At 40.0% G+C, this 26,290-nt stretch overlaps 1 protein-coding gene across 11 annotated transcripts in view; it reads left to right on the forward strand.

Moving 5' to 3' along the window:
• The window catches only part of TANC2 (tetratricopeptide repeat, ankyrin repeat and coiled-coil containing 2), an 806,911-nt gene that overhangs the window by 271,408 nt on the left and 509,213 nt on the right, over positions 1-26,290 (forward strand). Inside the window, exon 1 of one of the 11 annotated variants that reach the window (XM_059726847.1) lies at positions 806-850. The exons of the other annotated variants lie outside the window; for them this stretch is intronic. The gene's annotated coding sequence lies outside the window, so the exon portion shown is untranslated. Of the gene's footprint in view, positions 1-805; positions 851-26,290 lie in introns of those variants that run through there. 11 annotated transcript variants of the gene reach the window in all.

Consider the following 26,290-nt stretch of genomic DNA (forward strand, 5'->3'; position numbering starts at 1 on the left):
TTTTATTTAGCATTGGTGTCTGTGGTACCTGTGCTAGCATATTGCTGATTCACAAGCTTTGGACAGGAGATGCTATTGAACTGAGAGTGTGAAGAAAGCACTAGATCACTGGCCACAGCTGGGTGTGCTCTTGAGAGGCTGGGCTGAAATGTGTTAATATTGTAGGAAAAAAAGTCTACAGGGAAAGATTTTAAGCAATAGTGCATTGTCATATGAAGTTAATACAGAGGACATATTAGTATATGTGGTGTATAATTTTTATAATTAGGTTGTCCCTTGTCTTAAGATAAAGGATAATATGCTATGCCTGTACGATGCAACAAATACAAGAATTAAATATGTGAAGAAAATATACGGTGCCAATACTGCATTTGCTTGATTCTTTGAGACTGTATGTGTTTGCAACTGTTCTATATATGTAATTATTACAAGGTTTTGCAGTGAAAATCCCTTTTTTTCCTTGGGTGAGAAATGTAGTGTCTAGCCAGGCAGTTCAAATACTGTATTTCACAGGGCATAATTTATTTATTTCAGGGTTAGGCATGGATATTTTTTGTCAGTTCTTCTGGAATTGTAATGCATTTTTTTTCATCAGTGCAATCAGTTCTGTTTTGTTCTTTTGTTGTACTTGCTCAATCCCCACCCATTTCTTTTATAGTGAGCATGTAGTTTCAGGCACAAAACATTAGTCTTAATATAACAGTATTGTGTAGTCTACACTTTATATGCTCGGTAGAATTTTCTGAGAAGAAGAAGGATATTTCTATTGTGCCCCTAATGTCTGAATCGTCTGGTATTACTTTTTACAGAAGCCGCTCACTTGTAACTCTGACATGAAATCAAAAGCAAGGTATGAGAACTAAAGATGTTAAGAATAGTAACAGCATGCTTCCATATATACTGTACTGCTTATTAGGGATCTCCTATACTATATTCTTAGATATCTTCATGTTTCTAAAATGTTATATAACACTGATGGAGCTTTGCAGATGAAACAAAGGAATGTGATTGGTTCATTTACAAGGTACAGCAATAATGGGAACCATCCTACCTATGTGCTCCCATGTCAGTGTAAAGGAATGGTAACAGAGCAGAAAGGGTCTGAAGATGTTATTTTTGTTGTGTTTTAACATCAAAGTAAAGTTCAAATAGTAAAGATTGCTGCCGTTAGATGTTTCCTTTGGACTATTTAATCTCTCAGCCCAGTCACTTCCCCCTAATCAGGAAATGCCTTGTAATTTGCTTGTTAGTGCTTAAATGTAGCATTGCATTATATTCTAACATGCTACAGTGGACCAGATTATACCAGATAAATTAATTCCCCATGTACATATGATTGAAACAAAGTAAAGTTGTTGGAGAAAATCAAGATAATCACAGGTCTGTGATTTTGGAAGTATGGCACGGTGGAGAACCTTACACTGGGGACAGAAGATTCCTGAAGAAAAACATTAGCTTTTAGCCTCCGAATTTTTAAAATTTGGCTGTAGAAACTTGTCACGTTGGACTTCAGTGACACTTTTTATTAGACCACATTGTAATTGGCATTCAAACAGCAGGATGTTGCAGTCAAAACAGGTGGAGAATTGTTTTCTGTCTGCTGCCTACTAGTGATACCCTTGAGGAGAGAGAATAATGCATGTTAGCTTTTACATATTTATTATTCATGGTTAACTGGTCTAGTGAAATACGGCTATAATTACTTGACCAAATGTATGCCTTCTTCCCTTTAATTTTAAATATTTAAAAGATTAGATATACTCTGAAATGACTTATAGTTAGAACGTTCTTCTGTTTGAAATCACAGTGCTTCAACCTTTGTTTTAATACAGTGGAAAAACTACAGTGTGTGTGTGAAAATAGCATTGATAAATTAGTGGTGAATATTAAAAAAAAAAGGAAAAAAAGAGAACTTGCTGAGTCAAAGCTAGTAGAGCAGAATGAAGGAGAAATGGAAAAATCAGGTAGCAGGAGCATATGTATATTCCCCATGATAAAAATCAGCCATTACTGCTTCTAAGCTGATTTTTCTAAATTATCTGATATGCTAATAGAGAAGCAGGCTGGAGACAGCTGGTTGCTAGTGTTACATGCTAAAAACAAAATGGCTGGTGGATATTAGTGCTGCAAAATTGCGCATGAGGAGCTGTCTGCAATTAAGATATTTTTATTGAAAGGGAATTAAACAAAATACAATGATTTTTCTGGCTGTTGGGCCAGATGTTATTGGAATGGAAGAGAAGAAAACAGTCTTTATGTAAGAAAATTTGCAAACAAATCCTCACTTGCTACTTAAAAACAAAGTTTTCACTTAGAATTAGAAGCTACATAAATGTTCTGCTGTGTAGTTAGGGACTGCTTTTAGTATTCTTTTAAGGTATTTTGTCAAGAAAAGCTGATCCAGGTTTAGAGCTGCTGTGCTTTGTGCAAAGTAGAGCATGCAGCATGCAATTCTTTAATGCAAAGACTGCAGTGTTTTCTTTAATAACAACCACAATAACAAAAGGAAAAAACATGGCACAGACAAAAATCCTTTAAGTAGTTAAATGTTGTGTTTGTATATATTGGAAGAAGCTGTTTTGGTGAGGAAATTTCACTTTCAGACTTCTAAATAATTTGATTTATTCAGGAGTTGGGAGTATCTTCACAGTGTCTCTTTAAAGTGAGAGGTCAAATTACATTAATGACTTTACATGCATTGGATTTTCTTCCTCTTGGAGAAGTCCTTCAGTTAGGGAAATGCTTGTTATGTGCCTTTTGAAAAATGTGCTTTTTCTTTGGAGAATTCACTATTGTGAATAGGTTAATAGATAGTATGTTGCAATATTGGGTGGACTAGATGACTCAGAGGATTAGGGTCAACATAGATCTTTTCCAGTCCAAGTCTAGCTCAAGTTGACAATAATTAATTTCCACTTGATGGCCCTTAAGAGCAGGTCTGTGCTGTTATTTAGGATTGACCATGAGGATGGTCCTTAAAAAACCAAAGACTCAACAGCTGGCCATTACCACATATATTACCTTTAGCTATACTCCAGCTAAAGGAAGACAAGTAGAGGACAGATTGATTCCTACAAGGGCTTGAGGAGAGCTCTTTCAGAATTGGTCTCCCTACTAGTCTCTTGTTCTGTGCTTGACTCTGATTATAGGTAATAGAAACAGGAAGTACAGTAAAGAAAGTCAGGAAGTTGGGTGGGGATGGATTTCATCTGCTGTGTCTGTCAGTGCTTGGGTGAATGGGTAGTGGACCGACTGTAGAGGATTGACTAGGAAGAAGTTCGTCCTCAAGCCTGATTCTCAGGAGAGTTTCTGGGCATAGGCCAGATTGCAGCTGAGCAGTGAGGTAAAGGGTTTTTAATTTGGATAGTTGATGTGTGAATTTGGGAGCAGCCTGAGTCAATGGTATTGACATAACTGCTATATCTGAAATAAATTGATCTTAGTCTAGCTCCTACTTCATCATTCCAGTTTAACAAAAGTTCCACTGCAGTTAGGCCTTTGTGTCTTTCTTGAGCTGATGTCAGATCTATACTCATTCATTTTTACACATAGGAATCATCCTGTCTGTCCAATGTAGACAGCAGAGGGGCACTGTAAGCAGGTAATGGAATGTATGAGTTGCAGGTGAATGAACCTTGAAAGTTGTTATTTGTGTTTTTGTGTCCAGTGGTAATGTGGTCTGTATTGATGAAGAAGCACAGCTTTATTGCAAGGCTTGGTGCCTCAGTAAGAATTAGAGTTAGGTAGCCTGTTGCTTGAGAGATTCCACTGGAAGTTGGAAGGCTGCTTATAAGCTAGGACAGGTTTGTCCTGCATGGCTACCTTGAGACTATTGACTTTTTCCAGGAGCATTAAGAGTTCATTGATTATATGAATAAGGCATGCAAGCTCAGGGCTTAGGTGACAGCCAAAGAGATTCTGATTTCCTTTGTCCCAGTGTTGGTATTGTAACAGGTTGGAACAAAATCTGAGTCTTGCTTTGTTGTTTTGAGTGGCTACAGTTTTGGGATTGCATTTTAATTGGGCATCCCTGTTCCAGATTCTTAAAGTGTGCATTCCAGTTGGTGGGATCAGAGCAGATATGGTTGTAACATAGAGCTTAGCTGTAGACAGTGGGTTTGTGGTGTGCCTAGGATGAAAGCTGGTGGCATGAAGGTAGCTGTGGCAGTTGGTACCTCTCTCATCCCATTCATCGATTCATAGATTGTAAGGCCAGAAGGGACCTTGGAAGATGATTGGGTCCAGCCCCCTGCACCAAGCAGGAAAGATAACTGGGGGTCAATTGACCCATGCAAGGTGACTGTCTAGTTTCCTCTTGAAGATTTCCAGGGTAGGGAGCTTATTCCACAGTCTGGGCACCCTGAGTGTAAATAAGTTTTTCCTAATGTTGAGCCTGAATTGAACAGTTGCTCACCAAGCCCTTGATGTGCTCCCGAAGTGTAGCGGTAAGCTGCTACCAGGTCCCCTCTCAGCCGCCTTTTCCTTGGCCTGAAGAGTCTCAGATCCCTCAGCCTTTCCTTGTATGGCTTGCTGTGTAAGACTGATCATATGTGTGCCTCTTCTTTGGGGTCTCTCAAGCTTGTCTATGTCCTTGTTAAAGTGTGGTGCCCAGAACTGGATGCAGTACTCCAGCTGCAGTCTCCCCAGTGCTGAGTAGAGCAGAAGAATCGCCCCCTTGGTTTTGCTGGAGATGTATCGATTGCATGCCAGAGTATTATTTGCCCTACTAGCTACAGCATCGCACTACCGGCTCATAGTCATACCGTGGTCTATTATTACCCACAGGTCCCTTTCATTCGTGGTGCTAGTCAGTTTGGTGCCCCCAAGCCTGTAGGTGTGTTGGAGGTTGCTCGTCATAAACCACTGTTGCCCGTAGCCCTGTAGCTTTAAGGATGAGTTGTGATAATTTCAGTTATTTTTGTCCAAGGCGTAAAATCTTTGATATTGTGAAGTAGGCAGTGATCAATTTAGAAAAACATTGAAGTTTGTCCTACCATGAGTCTTACTGTGCTAATATTACAGGTGTAGGTGATGTAATCAATCTTAGTCCCATTTGTTTGGCAGACCATGTGTACGCATCAGGACTTCTTATCTTTAAATAGTTGTTTTAATAGAGTTTATTTTCAGTACTGTAAACTTTATGTTTTATTCAGATTAAATTAAGGGTTGTGTATTTAAACAAACAGGGCTTGTCAGTAATGATATAAATTATGTTAAAGGATTCAGTAAATTTCAGTTAATTCAAGAGAACAATAGTTTGCTTTGGAAAAATAAAAACTAGAGACCATTTCTTACTGTTTACACTGATATAATTTTTCTGCAGAAAATTAGAATAGTAATTATGACCTTGCAGTCACTCAGTCCTATTCATTTGGTTCCTTGCTCTGATCAAGTATCCTAGGTCCATGTTGGTATTGGCAACATTCTTTAAACCTTACAATATTTAAATATTAACTAGACATTTTAACTAATAGTGTTTAGACCTTTAACTTAATACATTGTGGGCATGTCTAGATGTGCATTTACTTCATAGTAAAGTTACTGCGCAGTAACTTACTCCTGTGCATTGTGCCCCAGGGTACAGAATGGCTACAGGCTTTTATACCCTGCAGCTGGGGGCTGCCACAGAGCAGCCCAGCCCTGGGGGAGGGGTGGGGCCAGTAGCCCTGGAGCTGGGCTCCAGCTGCCCCTAGTGGCTGGGCAGACCCAGCAGGGAGGGCCCCTGGTTACTGCACAGTAATGTGTCTACACGTGCATTACTGCGCAGTAACAATTGGGCATACATTTGCTATGTGCATCGTGCCAGTAGCGAATTTATGCCCAAGTAGGTGTAAGCCTCCGTAGTTATTGCGCAGTACGGGAGTGCACGTGTAGATGTGCTCCTGTACTGCACAGTGATTTTCAGTTACTGTGCAGTAATTTACATTACTACTCAGTAAATATGTACATGTGGACACGCCCAGTGACTATTTTAACATCTTTTGATGACAATTATAAGGAGGCTAATATCTATTTTAAAAACTCATGAATATTTAAGTATGTTACTTTTGTTTTTAACGTGATATTGTTTCAGGTTCCAGGCACTTAGCATATGCCTTTTCTAGTCCCACAGCAATTTTATCAGGGAAGTACATCTTCAATAGGATGCCTCTTGTCCCAGGGGCTTTTAGGTTAAAAAAAAAAAAAAAAAAAAGTGTATTTTCAGGTTATAATGATCTTGCATGTTATATAAGGTGACGGAACATAATTTTTTTAAAGTAATAGTAGGGTAAAACCTGTAAAAGTACTGTTTTATTAGTTATACTTTTTTGTAATATTGGTAAAAACAAAAACCAAAAAAACAAAATGAGATTTGGGAGAGATTTTCAACTTTTCAAACTATATATTACTCGTTAAGAATCTATTGATTGAGACTTGCATCTGTCATTGGTTTCTGTACTGCAAGCCTACACACACAGACACACACACGCTTCAGAGGTGCAAAGACTGTCAAAAGATAAAAAATCAGTGGAACCATTTTAAAGTTCTGAAATTAGTTTATGCTGACGTTTTATAACACTTCAGTCTTCGGTGGAGTCTACCTTTTATTGTCTAATACAAAGACATAGTCTATCCTCTATGAAATAAAAAAAATAGCTCTTACAACGCCAATATAATATGTTAAAGTGTTGCTAAATAGTACAAGTTTTAGGTGAACAGGGCTATAACAATTTTTCTTAGAAGCAGATGAATTATTGGTTGACCTTTAGTTGATTACACCTTTATTATTTAGCTTTTACCATTTAGAAATATCTCTGCAGTTAACCACTTTTCAGAGGGATGGGAGACAGAGGTGTTCCACATGTCTGAGAACCAGCTAAAAAGCAATGATGAGCAGGGATCCACAGGAAAAAAGCAGAAAATCTCAGTCTAAAAAACACAAAACCCCACGTTTTTCCATGACGTACCGAAAGTGTGGTAACCTCCCATGGTGAGCAGCACTGTTTCTGCTCTGTCTTATTTTTGCCGTGGTTTTTGCTCCTCAGCCAGTCAGTAGCACCACCTCCCCCTTCCCTCCCCCCTGTTGCTGATTGGCCGAGAAGCAAAAACTGTAGCAAAAATAAGAGAGAGCAGAAATGGTGCTGCTTGATGGGATGTTGGGTAGGTCATGGATACCCACAGATTCTGCAGTTTTCCATGATTTTATGTAGCAAATGGAAAACTGGGATTTCTGATGGAGTGATACTGGGAAGATGCTTTTTATATGGTTCCAAACGTGGTGCAAATATATTTTTATATAAAGGACTCTTGTTTCCTTTCCTGCTCCCATAAATTTAATTTCTCTACATCTTGATTCTCTTCATCTGATTTCCACTGTTGTATATACACATTGTAGTTTGTAATGTAAGTGAAGTTTCAGGGGACAGGTAATTTGGTGTAATGATAGGTGTTTTTGGTTTTTTTTTTAAATGTGTATATATATCTGGACCATTAAATGGTCCCATACTGGTTATTGCATATGTTTCTGACCATTCTTTGTCCATTACCTTGCCTGTTACAAGTTAAGATTTTGTGATGAGCCTGGATTTAAAAAAAAATCCTTTTCATAAATTTAGAATACTGTTTCAGGGCTACTGATCTGAAATAAGCATACATCCACCAGATTTCAGTCAAGATTGCACAAAAGATTTTGCATGGATAGTGAGCATATTTTATACAAGCTGTTCCTCTTGAGGTCTCCAGCTATGCCCCCATTCAACCTTCACTTCATACCAGACTGTAATGGTAATCTGCTTAAGCTGTCATGAGATGTATATCTTTTTTATGATATTTGAGTGACTGACTTGCCAAAACCCAATTTTAAGGATATTTTCCCATCCCTGTCTATAGTCAGGATTACAGGTCTCATGATCACCCAGGAAGAGAGACAATTTTCAAGCTAGTACAGAAGCTTGCAGTCATACAAGTATATCTAAATTCAGCTTTAATTCAACAGAGTGTTCTCCAGACCTTCCAATAAATTGTTGGCTTGATTACAGAGTAGTCTTATGGGATGGTCAAATCTTTTTTTTTTTTTGAGTCTTCAGGGATTCATGGCTCTTGTGTTAATGTTATTACATTTAAGATCTTCACAATTTTGGTAAATATCAGTTACAATGCAGAAAGCCTTTCTGCTTATTTGTTCTGTAGTTTAAGAAAAGTGGTTTTTAAAAGGGTAGGATTCCACTACAGTTGTAAGCTAGTTACGTTTTTATTTGAAGCTCAAGCAGCAGAGGTTTATGCCAGTATTTCCCAGACTTCTGGTCCTTGGGGCATACCTTTTCTGGATTAGAATTGGTGGCACACTTCACTCGTACATCCAAAAAGGGGTCTCGCGCACGCGCACGTGTGTGTGTGCGCATGTTTTCAGAACACATGCTGTATTCCATTTCCCTGCCAGAGCAGATCATACCAGTGCTGAGATGTCTTGTTAAAAAATGAAACAAAATATATCTTTTCTTTAAGCAAAGCATTAATCTCTGTACCAGTGGTTTTCAACATTTTTAGCCTCAAGGCATCCCTCCATAACTTCTCTGAATTTTGCAGCATCCCAGTTGAAAACCACCAAGAGAGATCTAAATTCAGAAAAGATGGGGGGGGAGGGGCAGGGGGGGCTTAAAGCTAAAGAAGTTGAGAATCACTAATCTAGGTGGTGCCACCTAAGGGACCTCACCCTTCTATGTCCTGCTCTTTCTGCTGTTTGCCTCTTGCCAACCCACGATCAGTATTGCAGGGGCCAAGGGCAGCTCCCACTGCTAAGGCTGCTCCTGCAGGGGCTCATGCTGGTGACCACCCCCACAGTGCCTCCTGTTGGCCCTGGGAGCATGGGAGGAGTGAAGGGGATGAGCTGGGCTGCAAAGCGTGGCTCTGTCCATTTACCTGCCTGTCTGCCTGCTCATAGCAGACCATGCTTCTGGCAGGGGCAGGGGGAGGGGGCTGACACCGGCTGCCTCCAAGCAGGGAAGGGGAAAGGAAGGCAGCAGCAGTCCGTAGAGGAGCAGCCACCACAGGTGCTGCTGGAGTAACTAGGGCAGGTACAGGGTGCTAGATGGGCGAGGAGAGCATTTACCCCCTCACACAGAGAGATCTTGCAGCACACTTCCATTGTTCTCATGGCACAGTAATGTGTTGTGGCACACTCTGGGAATCACTGGCTTATGCTTCGAACACTGCAGGTCACAGATTAAAATTCCACTGTCATCTCATGGAGTATCAGTAAATTCAAGAGTCACTTTTTCAGGGACCCTGTCTCCCAGTGTCTGGGAAGATGGGAAATTCTATCTTGCAACTATCTTTATCAGCAGTGATAGAAATGGATGTTGCTAAATGGCCCCTCTGAATGATGACTGCTCTTGTAGTAATTCCAGTAGTTATTGCTTTCCATATGCTGGACAGACACCAAGGATTATGCTAAAAAGTGTCTGAAGCTGAAAGAAACATATTTGGAGAAATTAATACAGGGAAATAAATTTCATTATCTAGATATCATCTGATTTCCTGCTGGGAAAAGCAGCTAAACAATGTAGCACTGTTTACCAAGCATATAGAGTGTTTTAGTGTGGTAGGGCAAGGATTATGAACAAACTGTCCATTATTGGAATCAATATGTTACAAATAGGTATTGTAATATTCTCTCTCTTTTTTATGTGTATGCCTAGAATAAGAAAAGGAGGAAGGAAAGATGCTTCATATATTCTGATTTAAACAGACTTTGATGCCCATTTCCATTGCTGTTTAATGACCTGAATATCTACCTCTGTTTTGCTTAACTGGGTTAGATAAAATGTGTTGATTCTCTAGACTTTCCTTGAGAGACCCTGCAGGATGAAGAGTGACTCGGCATGTATACACAACAGAGTTGTTACATGTTTAGAATATGTTCCTGCAACTTGATGGGAAAAATCAATGCAGTTTCTTTAATTTTATGAACAACCCTAGTCTGTATTGACCTGATAAGATTACTGTATTACTTACTTTTTTTTAAAGGTGATTGTGGAGATTGTTTGGGAATGGTAGAGGCACAAGAAAAGGTCCATAGTCTGTGATCCCAAGGATCTCGCATCTAAAACAGACAGATTACATTTCAGGCAAAATATATGCAGGTTTAAGACTCAGTTTGAGTTGTGCAGGTTTTGCAGATTAAATGTTTTTGCGGAAGGAGTAAAAGAAGAAAGGAGGTCATCTGATGCACACGGAGCAAAAGCCTGTTCCAGGTGTACAGTTGTATGGAAAATGGTATGAAGACTGCAGTGGGAGAAGATTATGAAGTAGCTGGTTGGGAAGGAAGTACATTTGGTAGGCAGGAGGAGGGAAAGTAGGAGGAAATGAATGGGGAGAGGTAGACAACGACATGGTTTAACAGGATCTTAAAGATTCGTTAGATTAAAAACCACTATCAAAATTATAATAAGAAAATCTTCTCAGTTAGTGGGATCTAGATATATTTTATCAACCCTGCAGCCCAAGATTTTCTGTATTATTTGAAAAGATTTTTTGATAGCTTCTAACACAGTAAACAGATTCACAGTGATTCTAAGATAAAAAAGACTTCAGAAAATGTAAATGATGACTTGACTTAAATTCTTAATCCTTTAAAATCCACAAGCATATATTAAACACTGTCATAGTTTTTGTGGACTATTTTTTTCAAATGTAAATATTCATACTTATTATGTAAATGACATTATACTCAGTTATTTTTATTCTGTTTTTATAATTGTTTTGTTTTTTTATATTCCACAGTTAATATATTTATTTAAAAATGCTTAAAATACACTTGCTCTCCCTCATGCACATGCCCTTTTACTCTTCTGTACATCTATATATAGTGTGTGTGTGTGTGTGTGTGTGTGTGTGTGTGTACATACACACACACACACACACACACACACACATCTTGAATGGTAGATATAGTGTGAATAAAACTTCATAAACACAGCAAAGCAGTAATGTGAAGTTAAGGTTGCTTTAACTATTTTTCTCTTACATGCATGCTTAGTATACATTACTATTTAATTTATTAGATGTATAAATAATAAACTTCATTAAAAACATTGTGTGTGTGTGTGTATACAAAAATGTTTCTCCATGTATATAGTCACAAATATAATATTTTTTGGACCTGTATTTTCAAGATGCCATTTTTTGAGGTATTTAAAGTAAAATTAATTATAAATATACAGAAGAATGTATATGTTTTTCCCTATGTTGTCCAGATTATCACTATCCATTCCTACATGTATGGCATATGCATTAATTTATTAATTGAAAGATGATCTAGAATATCTATTATGCTACATTGATCAGAACTCCGTAGTTAATACTGATTTCCTTTTAGCATTTGACGTTACATTAAACAATTTTTTACGTCCTGTAAAAAAGAGAGTACATCTGCCTGAAAATTATGTCATTCAGTTTTTGGTCACAGAATGTGTTTTTTGTTTGTTTTGTTTTGTTTTTTGTTTTTAATAATTTGCAAGGAAAGTATTTAATTTGTTTGAATTAAAATTAACTAAAAATGGATTCTTTAAGAAATCTAGAATCTGTGCTGGGTTTTCTTTGATCTTAACAACAGATGCTTTAGACGTTCCCTATTAAAACTAATTGATATCCCATGTATAGCTTATATTAGAAGAATTAGTTTGTCATTAAGCTAAGTTATTAAAGGTTATTTTATCAAATTGCTTATGATTGTATAGTTTTATGGGCAGGTTTAGATCCACAGCGTGGTTAACTCTACAGAGTGGCATTATGACAAAAGGAATAATTAAACCTATCCCTATTTTTCTTGCACCTAATTTGTATACAAAATATCTAGTGGTTATAATGACTCAATGGTACCATGGAGATTGGGCCCAGGGGTCAAGAGTTCTCATTTGTAGTTTAAGTGGTCCATTTGTGTCTCAGAGTATCAGGCTACATGCTAACTTTAGGTATCAGTGCTTGCAAAGTTGTAGTTTCATTACATTTTGGTGTATTGGTGAGCCTTTAAAGACTAGAGAAATTGGGTTTTCAGGGACCTTCCCTCTTATAAAGCAAAAGAAAAAAATAATTCCCATCTTGTTTTAGACAGCCCTGTGAGCCAACAAGTCAATTGAAAGTTAGATTCACTACTATAGTTCCCTTGTTTTCTGCTGTTACAATGTACGCATTTAAAAAAATACTTAAGGTTGATGGTATATATCTTCAGATCATTAGAAGTGCCACATAATGATGTTCTCTCTGCATTTTCAGTTTAGTGTGAAAATTTACAGAGCAAAATTAGTAAAGATGGAGTGTATATTTAGGTAATTTTTTGAGGTAAGAAAATTGTTAGGATGTTATAATTATCTTTCAACCAAACACTATTAATCTAGGAATTCAAAGTTAAGGTTACAGTGAAAACTGTCAGCATGATAAGATAGGAAATGTAAAAATTAAGCATTCAAGCCTCTTTAACTCTGCTTCCTACCAGTGTCACAATGCGAATAGAAAGTAAGAGAGAGAGAGAAAAAAATAAAGAAAATGTGGAAAGGGATTGGGGGAAACCTAATATTTTTAATGATCAGTTTAACCCGATCTGAGGCAAAGGACACTGAAATGCCTCGATCATAATCATGATATTGTGGCTGGGTAGGGCAGTGTAAATTTGTTTAGGCATCTAAACAGTAGTTTTTACCTTAACATGTTTTGATTATTTTTAACATAATGCTTGCTTTTAGGATAACTATAACATCGCTATAACATTTTTTACCCTTAACCTTAGCTATTTCTTAAGAAAATGTTCATCATCTGGGATTTAGAAAAGGACACTGATTAGAATGTCATACTACTTAGGCAGTATTTACCAAGACTCTCTGACATAAATACGTGATGCATTTTAATACTGAAACATCTTTATAAAATATAAGAACGACTTTAGGTTTTAAACTAGTTTCTGAATAGTTTGTAATGCAACATTATCAATCATTGTGAATAATACTGTTTTTGAATAAATGTAAGGTGGAAATATTTTTAGGTTGTTTCAAACATCATAATTAAATATTAAAAAAATCTGTAGCAAATAGTATATATTGTCACACCCATGTCTTCAATATTTTGTTATTTAAAGGACCCATATTCCATTCCATATACAGGTTTCCCTTGCTTTATGCTGTACATGCATTCCTGGAAAACGGCTCATAACTCGAATTTGCATAAAGGGAACCCACTTTGCAATGTAACAAATAGGGTTGCGTTCCAAGACCTCGACTGTACTGACCCCCAAACCCATTTCTACCAATTTTACAAGACAATTTTGGTACTTACCAGCAGCAGACAGTATACACACAAGCACAGGGTGGTGGTGAATGTTTAGTTGGTGTGAAGAGAGGGTGGTGAAGGCTTCATTGATGGACATGGGGGAGGGGTAGGAGATAAGCTAGCACAGGGGCAGGCAATTATTTCGGGTGGAGGGCCGCTTACTGAATTTTGGCAAGTATCAAGGGCTGCATGACAGGCAGCCAGGGGCAGATAAATATACATTTTCTAAATATTTTAGGGGCCCTGCGGGCCAGATAGAAGGCCTGGTGGGCCGCATGCATCCTGCAGGCCATATTTTGCTCACCCCTGAGCTAGCAGGACGTTTAGAAGCTATAATGGGGATGGCAACTACAGAAACACGTGTCGCAGACAATGAGCAAGGAGCACAAACCCACACAGGAGGCTATATTTTGGTGCGCACCACTCCCACAACGCACTGCACAAAGCAGCTGACTGCGGGCTTCCACCATGCCGATCAAATAAGAGCGAATATACCTTGCATGTAACAAATTTTTGGTATAAAAAGGGTCATTGCATAAGAGTGAATTTGCACATACATAAGCCGCATAAAACAAGGGAAACCTGTAAACTTATTGCTTATGTAACAAAAGTGTAGGTGAAGCACTGAAATTATCAAGTGACACTGAAAGCTTGTTTTCCATCCTGTATGTATGTGTACACTATAGAGCCACTTTTATATGCCAAAAATACAATGGCATATAAAAAACGACATTCAAAGGAACAATAATTTTGTCAGTTCAAACTTTCACAAGATGGGAGGTGTCAGATACTGTTGCCTTGCATTTCTAGCTCACCCTTAGCCTATGTGCTCACACTATTTTGTCCACAGAACTCCCACCACATTCAGTGCACAGATGGAAAGCACTAAGAGAATAAGCAGCTGTTGAATCATTTAAATTCATTGCTCAGAATTTAGCCCCATGTTTTAAATAATGCATATTATTTAGACAGAATTATTTTCTTGTGGAATTCTGAGGCATTCATTGTAGTGCCTATACACTTTATAAACATAAATGATACTGGTTTTAGTCGTGTTGGTCTAAAATCATAGGCACACAAAACTCTTGGGATAGGGGTAATATAATTTATTAGATTAACTAAATAGTAGCAAAAAAGAATTTCGTTTCTCTAATTAAAATATCACCTGTACCCCAAGAGTTTTGTCTGCCTAAACATAAATGAGGTGTACTTGGTAGCCGTGTTGGTCTGAGACGCAAAGACATACAAAAAACTAGAACTCTTGGTTCCAAAATGATACCTTTTATTAGACCAACTGGAAAATGGCAAGAAACTTGTCCTTTTCTGCAAGCTTTCGGGATCAAAGTCCCTTCATCAGGCTCTGGGAAAAGTGTAGATGGTACAAGATGGTAAAAAGTCCCCATAGGTAGGAAATAAACTTCATTTTTGCACAGAGGGAGCTGAAGATGGAAGTCTGTTCCTCAAAAATGAAGTTTATTTCTATTTGATTTACTGTTGATTGCAGGTTTTCTACCCAGGTCTGTAACCCTGCCCCTAATTCCTTTCATCTCTGCTTTGATTTATCAAACATACAGGATTTTAAAGTTCTGAATTCTGAGATTAACTCACCAAAATCCTTTTTTGGGCCAAAGGGCTGTTCCATCTTTCGCCTTCTTTGTTCTGCCTGTTTTGTTTCTCCCTGCAGCAGCCATCTTTGATTCTTCAGACCCTGTGAGCTATTCTAAACGAAGACTTTCCAGAAAGTTTCTTCTGGGAAAGTAGATTTTCAAACTGATCCCCTTATGTGGGATATGTATTCTACAAATAGGTCAAATATTTTTTGGAGAGTTAAGGTGATCAAAGATGTTTATGGATTGTACCGTCTCTCCCATGGAGGCCTAGCTTCAGGCAGCCATCTGCTCTGGTGATACCATATGACCCTCAGACTTGGAGTATTTAACATTACATAGTTTACAAAATTTACAAAAAATTAAAAAATAGTTTCATTTAGTTTAGTTGGCAGCTGTGAGTAATAAACATATTCCTGATGTATTTCAAGGCTGGGCACTTAGAAGAGGAGTAACCCACTATTTGCACCTCCTGTGAAAAATTTGGTTTGAGTGAGTTTTACCTAGCATCATACAGGAATTTGTGGCAGTAATTAAAGATTCTGTCATAATGCATATAAACATGAAGACTGCACAGACAGCCCTAATTCTGTCATTTCCTAATGTTTGACGTCTTAACTTTGCAACCTTTAATATTACTTTTTCATATAATTTCCCAGATTTTTAAAAAACCAAACAAAGTAACAAGTTCTGTCATATGACATCATATAACACGCACACAGTTCACCAGCAGGGTTGACACTACTAGATCTACTGCATAGAGGTCTTTAACTTTGAGTTTATGGATTAATTGGCTGTCGTAATAGGTTGTTCTTTCCTGTGTGCAACAACAGCATTAGTGGGGGGTGAGATGCATAGTTCATTTGTGGGTTTCACAGACATTTGCTGACAGCAAAGGAAAGAATAGACTCAATAATCTTGGGTTACATTTCAGGCGGTGGAGGGGGAATTATGCTTTTGTGGTCAGGTTTTTTTTCCCCTCTTACCCAAAGCTTGACCCTTTCTGCCTAAGGTGGCCATTGGTCCTGTTTTATACCAGACCCTCCCATTTTTAAACCCTTTGTCCCCTGTTTATTTCTAAATGAAGAACAGACTGCAAAAAGTCCTGTTTTTCTGTTGATTGGTGGAAATACATGTCAATAATTTGTCCTTGTGATTCTGATGGCTGTGCCTAGAGGTAGGGCAGTGCACAGCCAGGAGGAGAAGGGTTCTGAGCCAGCCAGGGAGGGAGGTGGCCTTTTTCTGGTGGCCCTGTACCTTGCTACTGATTGGCCAAGGAGATGGTGGTTCTTCCCCTCACCACTGATTGGCTGAGGGGACCAGTGGTCCTCCCCATCCCTTACCCCTTGGGTTGACATTCAGTGCTCGCCACCCTTCCGTGCGCCCCCTCCCCCCCCCCGCTGTCAACACTGCCATGGCCGCCTGTGGGTGGCTGCCCCCACTTGACCCACCCTCACCGTTGATGTCACCATGGCCGCCTGTGGGTGGTCCCCGCTTGCCACTGTAACACTGCTGCCTGCGGACAGACACTGTGCCCCACCAGTCTCGGGAGGCATGAGGCATTCATGCTTTAAAGTTTTGGTCCTGTGTTCTTGAACACAGTTTAACTGGAGGAACAGATGAGGAGAAATCCTGATTGTCACCATTTCAGTAACCATTGTTAAGTTTTAATTTAAACAGCATGAGACATATCCTGTTTACCCTTCATTTATCCAGAAGGCATGAATGGTGCTGCATAACTGCAGTTTTTGACATTTACACACCATTCGGAATTCTGTTTCCTGTGTGGAAAAATAGAATCACTCTGTGCATGCAACTGCTGTAAATCAAGCAGGAGGAGGACCCCCTTCCGTGCTGTAGCCCACTAACCTACAGATGGAGGTCACTTGTCCAGGAAGCAGGAGACCAAAATTCTAGCACTCTCCCCCTGCCCCCACCTTCCCAGAGGGGGCTTGGCCCTGGCTTTCCTGAAAACTACAAGCTAGATTCAGCCTAGCTGGCCTGCTATACTTTGCATTTGTTATGTGTTGGATTAAATGGATAGGGAGCAGTGTGGCAGTTTCTCTCATTGGAAGTAATAATCTAGGCTAGAATTGCATGCAGCAGCCATCTCACTGAGTCACATACCCTCTGGATAGCCTTAAATATCTTCCTTCTTGGCTGCCCAGTGTATCAGCTTCAGGAAAACAATTGGAGACATACCTGGGCAATGTGCAGCCTGTGACCTGGCTGTTAGAACACCTTGTTGAAAGGAGAAGATGTCACTTCAAGCCCCTTCTGGAAGAGGAGGCCATAAGACAGGGTCCCCCACTCCTGGGTACATGCCTTAACCAGTAGGCTCTTGGTTTAAAGGTTGGGAATTGAGGGTTTCTTCCCCCACCCTCCTTTAATGCCTGCTACTCCTGGTTTTTCTAAGATTAAAATTTTGGGATTTGCTGGGCCTTACATATGTACCTGGGTGATTCTCTTTCCTTTATGTAGCTGCCCACAAATCGTGCAAGTGAACAAACCTTTAGTTACGTGGCAAGGTATTCTCCATTTAAGCACATGAAGAGTAAGTAAGTAGCTTCTGCCTGTATGTGTATAGTATTGAAATCATTAAGAATTGCTTATTAAAACAATATTTAAATATATAGAACAGACAAAATATTAATGTTTTGGAAATCACTTCTCCCACATTAAAGACAAAAAGGACTTCATTTCTCACAAATGTATAGTTAGAAGCAAGAATTCTAATTTTTTTTCCAATAAGCAAGAACATTCACATACACACTGTCTTAGCCTGGAGTTAGATTGGAGTTGCTGAATTCTATGAATAAAAATGCAGTTATTAAAAATATAGGACTGAGGTCAGTTTTTTTTCTCTTGCTCAAAAGTTAATTCAAGAAGAGCTTCTTACTTAAACTGACAAGGAATATCACCAATCAGTTCAGAAGCTTAACTTCTTTGGCATATTTTGTCATTGTAAAAGCCTTAATTCTGCAGTTTATTCTATGTGGGCACACTTAATTCATATATATTTTTTTAATAATAAAAAGGGCGGACCACTAAGGCACATCTAAACAGGAGTGGAGTAACCGTGCCAAGACTTCTCTTCATCGATTGTTCTTTAAGATATTGAAAGGATTTTTGCTTTTGGGGAATGAAAATAAACATTGAGCAGCTAAAAAATTGAAATAGTTGAACTTTGTTCTTTGGAAAAAGGAACAATATGTTGACCTCATAAAGTGTGACACTTGTCACTTTGCTTATCCTTACTGACATTTTGAAAACTGTATTATCACCTTTTAAATTTAGGTCTGACTATTGAAGCTTGCTGAATTTACAGTTAACAGTATACTTGTCTATATTCCTGCTATTAGTCATCAGTGGCAACAACAGTTACATAATGGGGACTGAACACTTCTTGTGAAGTAAAGGTTTTCTTAGTATTTAGCTCAGTCTGTCTGTATCTGTGGAAAGTATTTTCATTGCCTAGAGCAGGGGTTGTCAACTGGGGGTACATGTACCCCTGGGGGTACTTGGACCGGTTCTAGGGGGTATGTGCGGGCGGGTGGGACCAAGTGCTGCCGCGTCCCAGGAGCAGGGCTGAGGCAGGGTGAGGGCAGCAGCACTCCTCTGCAGGGCGGGGAAGCTCACATGCAGTGGCCACCGTTGCCACATGCCAGCCCAGTGAGCTTCCCCACCCCACAGAGGGGTGCTGCTGCCCTCACCCCAACCTGGTGAGCTTCACCACCCTGCCCCAGCCCTGCTCCTGGGAGGTGGCGGTGCTCCATCCCAGCATGCCTGTGTGCCGTCCCTGCCTCCCTGCTCTGTGTCTGGCCACACACCACTCCTGCTCGGTGTTCAGCTGTGCGCTAACCCCACCCCCACCCCCCTCTGCATCCGGCCACTGTGGGTACTTGGACAAAGGTTGAAAACCCCTGTTTTGGAGCAAATACAGATCATAAATTCATCATATCCTAGGCTGTTTCCTGATTCTGCTCAGATCTGTAGCTGGATTTGTGAAAATCTAAAAGATGACAAGCTGCTTGATGGCTTATAAAATAATAGAATTTTAGGGTTAGAAGGAACCCCAGGAGGTCATCTAGTACAACGCTTTACTTGAGGCAGGAACATCCCCTACTAAACCATCCCCGTCAAGTGTTTATCTAACCTGTTCTTAAAAACTTTCAAGGATGGAGATTCTATAACCTCTCTGGGTAGCCTGTTCCAAAGCTTAACCATCATTATTATGGCAATTTATTTCTAATCTCCAATTTAAATTTCTGTTGCTGGAATTTAAGACAATTGTTCCTTGTCCTTGCCCCTGCAGCCACAGACAATCCCCTTTATAACACCTCCTCACTCCATCTCTGTCCTCTATATAACCACCCTTTGTGTATTTGAAGATGGTTAGCAGATCTCCAAAATGCATCATCCTAGTTCTTTCAGCCTGTTTTGCTAAGTCATGTTTCCCAGAATTCTAATAATTTTGGCTACTTTTGAATTACTTCCCTTGATCTGCAAGTGACATTCCTATAAATACAGCTCAGTATGTTATTGGCCTTTTTGCAACAAGAGTACATCATTGGCTCATAATCAGTTTATGGTTCACTGTGGCCCCCAGGCCCCTTTTCTGAAGTAGTGTACTCAATCAGTACTTCCATAGTCTGTATTTGTGCAAGGACCTTGCACTTTTCTTTGTTAAATTTCATCTACTTGATACCAGACCATTTCTCCATTTTGCCAACATCATTCTGAATCCTAGCCCTCCAGAGGTTCTGCAGTTCTAGCCATCTTAGTATCACCTGCCAATTTTCCTAAGTGTGTACTCAATCTCATCCTCCAAGTTGTTAATGAAGATATTAATACCATACTCAGAACAGATCCCCAGGGAACTCTACTTGATATTCCTCCCAACCAGACATTAAGTCATTGATGACTACTCATTGGGCACAATGATGTAACCAGTTCTATATCCACCTTGCAGAGCTTTCATCTAGCCTGCAGTTCCTAAGCTTATTAATAAGAAGGTTGTGGGAGATTGTCAAATGCGTTGCTAAAGTCAAGGTATGTCGTGCATGGCTGTATTTTTATGATCTCCTCCATGAGTGTTTGGATTAGATCTTAGGACATTTACATAGCCTACCAGTCTAGACTCTGAAACTTGAATTTGGCCAAGAGACAAAAAGGCAGCCTTCACCTTTAACACTTAAATGATGTGGGTGGTTTTGTATGTCATGATTTGCACTACTTCTTCAAAGAAGGATGTTCTAGCTTGCGTACTGCCTCAGCAACATGGTGCCTCTGGGTAGATTATAACTCATCTGAACCAAGGCAATTTTGTTTGACTCCTTTGTTCAGAAAGCTGCTTAGTCACTTGCTTCTGGCCTTTTTTTGGCATACACTCATTTGTTAGGTAAAACTAGAACTGTCTTGCTGACAACTGTTCTTTCTGGGTGAGGATATTTATAACAGGTTTTTGTTGTATACTGGTACAGTACTTGAATACACTACACCTGAAAACAGAGAAAAAAGCAACAAACTATATAAAAGACAGAAAATGTTCAGACACATCTCATTGTGTTAAATAGAAAAAATATTTAGTCAAAATCCAGAATTCTTCAGAGGTACGTATGAAAATACATTGCTAGTCTTTGGACTGGGTAGCATGACAGCTAGCAGGGAACTCCTACAGATCCTTGCTCATTGCTAACTCTGCTGTAGATATCGTGGAGTGGCTCCTAAAGATGCACTTTGATTTGCTTGAAAGCAGCAGCCAGCTCTATTACTCTGATGTACATAGAGTACCTCAAAGTGTCACTGATTTGAGAACCCTAGCTTGGAAAGCCTGTCCTGCTTCCAAAAGCAGAAAAAGCTTTGCTTCAAAAAAAGTGCCCACTCAGTTTCCATATTGGATTCCAGAACTGAACACTCATAATCAGCACCAATAGAGTAGTCTCTCTTAGGGTTAACATGTGATTTGTTATCCTTGATACTTTTATACTATTTGGTATGAGGTTTAGGATGATCTCTAATGAGGAATTCACATTCTTTTTCTCAAATCATAAGTGTGATAAAATATGTATGGAAAATTTGCCTCTCAAGGGGGAACATCCATACGTAAATGTTGTGATGGTAGTTCCATTTAAGCCTCTTCAAATTTGTTTTCATCGGTATCAGATATTTTATTGTTGTCCATTACTTTACCTTATAGAATGAGATGAGCTTAAATCTAGTTACCAATCTCCTTCTACTGTATTTTTTAAGGATATGGTGCTACAGATGCATCCTCAATTAGTCATCCTGCCAAAATGTTTCTTATGCAATTGTTTTCTTAAAATGTTGTCTGAAACACATTCATACACTTGACTTTTAAAAAGTCAAAAAAATAAGAGAGCCACCCACAAATAAATTCAGGTTTTACAGTCTCCAAGGAAATCATGTTTGAATGTTTTTTTAGAACCTGACAGGCCTACAGCTTCAAGAGCATATTCAGCACGGGAGACTGATGCCACTTTAGTCAGGGGGGCACATCTCCCCAGTGACCAGTCAGTGACCGGGGGGTGGTCCCCCACAGCCAATCTCACTGACCGGGAGGGGGGGTCCCCTATGGGATGATCGAAAAGCCCGCTCTGGGAGCACCTTGCCTGCATTCGCAGGGTGGGCACCAGTGCTCCCACCGGCACATTGCCTAAGTGGCGAGCGTGGCCAGTCAGGGGGTGTACCCCCTACATGTTACCACTTATATCTAGCAACTCTTGGTCATTTTCAGTTCAGGGTATTTTTGGTTTGACTACCTTGAATTTTCTATACATGTTAATAAAAACATCATTTGTTGGAATCCCTTGCAAAATGATAGCCTGTTAGTTTTTCACAAATTAGCATGTCCACCAGGAACACTGTATGAGCTATATAGGGATGGCAGAGACAGATTTAGAATTCGAACCCACTGGGGTCGTGAGCTAGTAGGGTAGGTTAGTATTAAGCTCACTCTCAACATAGGTGTCCTTATACACAGAGATGGGATGTGCCAACCTAACTTTTACTGAGATTGTTGTCACACACACAAGGACACAAGATTAAAGTTAAAAATGGAAAACAATGATTTATTGTAAGAATAACAGGGGATCAAACAAAGGTAAGGGATAATAACAGCAATAACACTCAAGCATATAAGAACAAAAGGGAACAAACAAAGGTGCAATCTATATGTTATCAAATAGTCAAACAGTGAACAAGGTAGAAGTCGAATCCAATAACAGTCTAAGTCAAAGCTAGGAGATAATCCAAACCAAAGTTGAGACGGTGAGATCTCAGGAAAAGGTTGTGGGAGATTGGGCTTCACTGAACCATCTCTTTCTCCCTCCAGAGAAGAAAGGTACCAGTTGCAGTTGTCCCCAGTCTACTACTACTTACAGGCCAAATCACAAAACATTCAAATTCCCTAACGCCCAATTCACAGAGCTCCACCGAACAAGAAACTCATACCAGCCAACTCACATCGCGCACACGAACTGAACCACACTGACACTTCACTCAAACCACCACACACATACACATGTGCACAGACAAGGCTGAAGTACAGCATTTACAGACCAGTCACCCCATTCTCAGCAGCCAGTCCTCTGAGGCAAAGGGCCTGTCGCCCAATCCCAATCACATCACATCCAAGCACCTCACGCAGGTCACTCTTGCAAAAGACATTCAACTGGCAGTCACACTCTTGTTCTCCTTTATCTCAGAACAGACACACATCTTTCTTGCCATTCACATTCACTCAACTGCACATGCCCAGGCTGGGTAACCGGTTGAGCCGGTCAGAAGTTCATTGTTTCCAGGGGCTTTGAGAGACTCCTTTACAGTGCATGCCTTGCAGCTTCACAGTTAACCGTGTAACTGCTGAACATAATCTTTTTCCTCCAACACTGGAATATTTAAACCAAAATAGGTACATTGATAGAAATGTGTGTGTGTGTTGATTATTTTACTCTAAGTAGAAAGAGACGTGTGTAAGTCTGCAGTTAGGGAGAAGGCAGGGAAGTGTGGCACCTTATAGACTAACTTGTTCAGAGGCCTGTGCTTTCATAGGCTATGACCTACTTTGTCAGATGCTATGATGATGTATCTGACAAAGTAGGCTGTTGCCTACAAAAAGCTTGTGCCTCTCCGAATGAGTTAATCTATAGGGTGCCACCCTTCTGTGCCTTCTGCCTGTCTTACTCTGGTATAAGAAGTTCTGTATCAGCATAGCTCAAACCCTTTCCCAAGCAACATTTTATAGTAGGATAAGATTGTTCATCTGGATGTTTATCCCAGCATAACAGTTTAAATTATCCATCAGTTTATGTGAATAGACAAGGCCTCAGTGTACCCTGGGTGAGATTATTTGTAATAGCTTTGTAACAGGGTGAAATTATTTGTAATATATGAGAGCTTCCCCTCAGAGCACCAGAATGAGCCTTGAGTGCTTGGCTCTGCCCTGCTTATCTTAAGGCCTCCTTGGTCTGTCCTCATCTTTCAGTTCGGTTCCTTCAGCAAGGAGTAACAGCCCATCCACTAGGACTTGGCCAACTTGCTCTTTCAGCTTTCTATTTGTGGGGCCCACTCACACTCTATAGAACTTCCCACACTTGCTGTCCTTCTCTAGGGCTCGATCTTTCCCTTGAGCTTTTCCCCCCAAGGTTTCCTTTGTCCAGGGCTTGCTTGCTGTCCCTCTGGCCTTACCTCCATTCATCCACTGTGTCCCTTGTCAGCCCTCCCTCTCTGGGGTGTACTTCCCTTTGCTCGCAGTGGGATCACACAGCTACTGCCATCAGCAAACCTTCTCAATTCTAGCCGGGCTCTTGCTCTAGCCTAGGGGTGGGCACTTATTTTGGGCGGAGGGCCGCTTACTGAGTTTTGGCAAGCCATCAAGGGCCACATGACAGGCAGCCAGGGGCAGATAAATATTCATTTTCTAAATTTTTTGAGGGCCTTGCGAGCTGGATTGAATGGCCTGGTGGGCCACATCCAGCCCTCGGGATGCATTTTGCCCACCCCTGCTCTAGCCCCTTTCTCAGAGTGTCTTCCCCAGGCATACATCATGGCTTTGCAGGGCTCCTACCCTCAGCAACTCACAGCCCTTAATAGCACCCTGCCCAGGGTGCTCTTCCATGGCCTCCCTTCTCTCCTATAGCCATACCCATGTCTCACAGGTTAAACACAAACAAACACATATGTAATGTAAACTACTCAGCTTTATGTGGACTTCTGCAGAGTTCCTTCTCCTCCCAGGTCAAGGTCAGAATAAACCTATAGCCTTTGGACTGTGCTGATATAGACCCTTGGCTCCTTCCCTTTGTGGTCACCTGCCTTCCATCCCTGACAAGGCCCAGGGGTTTTCGATTAGGTTATTTGCAAATGTACTGCTCTCCAGCCTGCCTCCCTGCAAGCTGCCCTCTGCACTTCCCTGCAGCCACCTAACTTTGCTATTGCTGTCTCTTTCAAGTAAGTAGGGTCTTTTTTTACCAGTTAGCAGGCTTATTATTTTGGAGTTCATGGATATGTCTACACAAGACACTTAATGCTCAGAAGACTAATTCTACTCCACATCAGCATGGTGGGCAAAACCGGTGTTTAATGTGTAGTAGATTTAGTCTAACGTGCATTAATATCACTTAAAAAAAGCATTCAATTGTTTATCGTGCTGGGATCCTATGATCCCTGCTGACTTCCTGCCCCTGGGGCAGGGGGCTGGACTCTGATCTTCCAAGGTCCCTTCCAGCCCTAATGTCTATGAAATATCATCTGTACTAATGTGCAGTAGCGCCAATCATGGTGCACTAAGTTAATACTTGTCATTACAGGTACTAAACTTAATATGCCGTAATTATGGTGCATTACTGAATGTATAGACATGCCCTGTCTCTGACAGCAGTCTTACAGCTCTGCAGCCCAGCTCTCTAAAAGCTGCATCCCATGGCCTGCTCCTGTGGCACTGCATTCAGTCAGGTCAAGACACAGGGGTTAGGGGCCCCTGTTACAATTAAGATGTTGCAAGTTTGTATTTCTCCTTTTTTCCCCCAAGAGGTTTAGAAGTTCTAGGAGGCTATCTGCTAAATAGGCAATATGAAGTGCCCCTTAAAATAGTTACCTTCTCAAAAGTAGAAAGTTGTATAAATACTCCCAGGTGCCTTATATTCAAGAGTATCATCCTTAAGCTGTGGACAGATTTTTCCACTGTGAGCATATCTGTTGATCCATTTTAACTGCTTTGTGTGTCCACTCCTATCCCACAGTAAGTGATGCTATACCAGGAAAGCTTATACAGGAAATAAATAGCTGCTTAATTACCTTTTAGTTTCCACTTATTGTGGGATAGAATGGGTATACAAAGCAGAGAGGATTTGGTTGAAATGTAGTAAATCCATTCTTCCCTCTACTCCCTGCCCTTCCAGTCACTTTAATTATCTGTCCATATCCTAACACTACTGATTTCTTGTCACTACAGTCTTACATTTCAAAAAAACAATTATTACAGGTAATTTATAATATATGAAGAAGAAACAAAAAAAAATTACTACAAAAAATATGGAACTGTGAGTTGCCAGAGAGAAGGCTAATTTATTTATATTAAATACTAGCTTAATTCATATATATTTTTTAATAATAAAAAGGGCGGACCACTAAGCTCTGTGGCCCCTGGCAAATGCTCATGTAAAGGTGTGATGGGATCCAATTCCTGATCCCAATAATCATACTTCCTGTCATGAACGTTATACATGGCAGGAGTCATGATTTTGGGATCAGAGAGCCAATTTAAATGTTGTCGTTTCTACTTGCCAGTGCAGAGGAAGCCTAGGATAATGAAGCCCCTGCACTGACAAGTTAAAGCCAGGTGCCTACACCACATAAACCAGCCGTAACAAATCATTTGTGGAATATTTTTATGGCTGGTTTGTCATTTTTGGCACCTTAAATTGGGTGCTCATTTAGCACCCATTTAGCACCCTTGTCATTTATGCTATGATTAACACATTCATTGCATCATAAATGTAATGTGTAAAGAGGACTAGAGACTTAATGTTTACTTTCTTGTATTGCTTTATTTCTGAGTTTTTTTTATATATAAATTTATTTTTCAGTTTTCTGTTGTTCTGAGTGTCGTTATCACAAAGAATCCAATATTGCATATTAGGGAGACAGCCCTACTTTTCTGTTGACATATGCCAGTTAGAGTGGCATCAGTATATTCAGGCCCTTGTAACTTGGCATGATTATAATAGGGTTACCATATTTCCAGTTCCAAAAAAGAGGATACCTGTGGGGGGGGGGAGTTCCCCACACTCCCGACCCACAGCCCCCCTCACTCCCAAGCTACAAACCCCCATCCCTACTGTTGCCCCTCACTCCCAGCCTGA

Source organism: Alligator mississippiensis, chromosome 4, assembly GCF_030867095.1.
Source record: "Alligator mississippiensis isolate rAllMis1 chromosome 4, rAllMis1, whole genome shotgun sequence".
NCBI lineage: Eukaryota > Metazoa > Chordata > Crocodylia > Alligatoridae > Alligator > Alligator mississippiensis.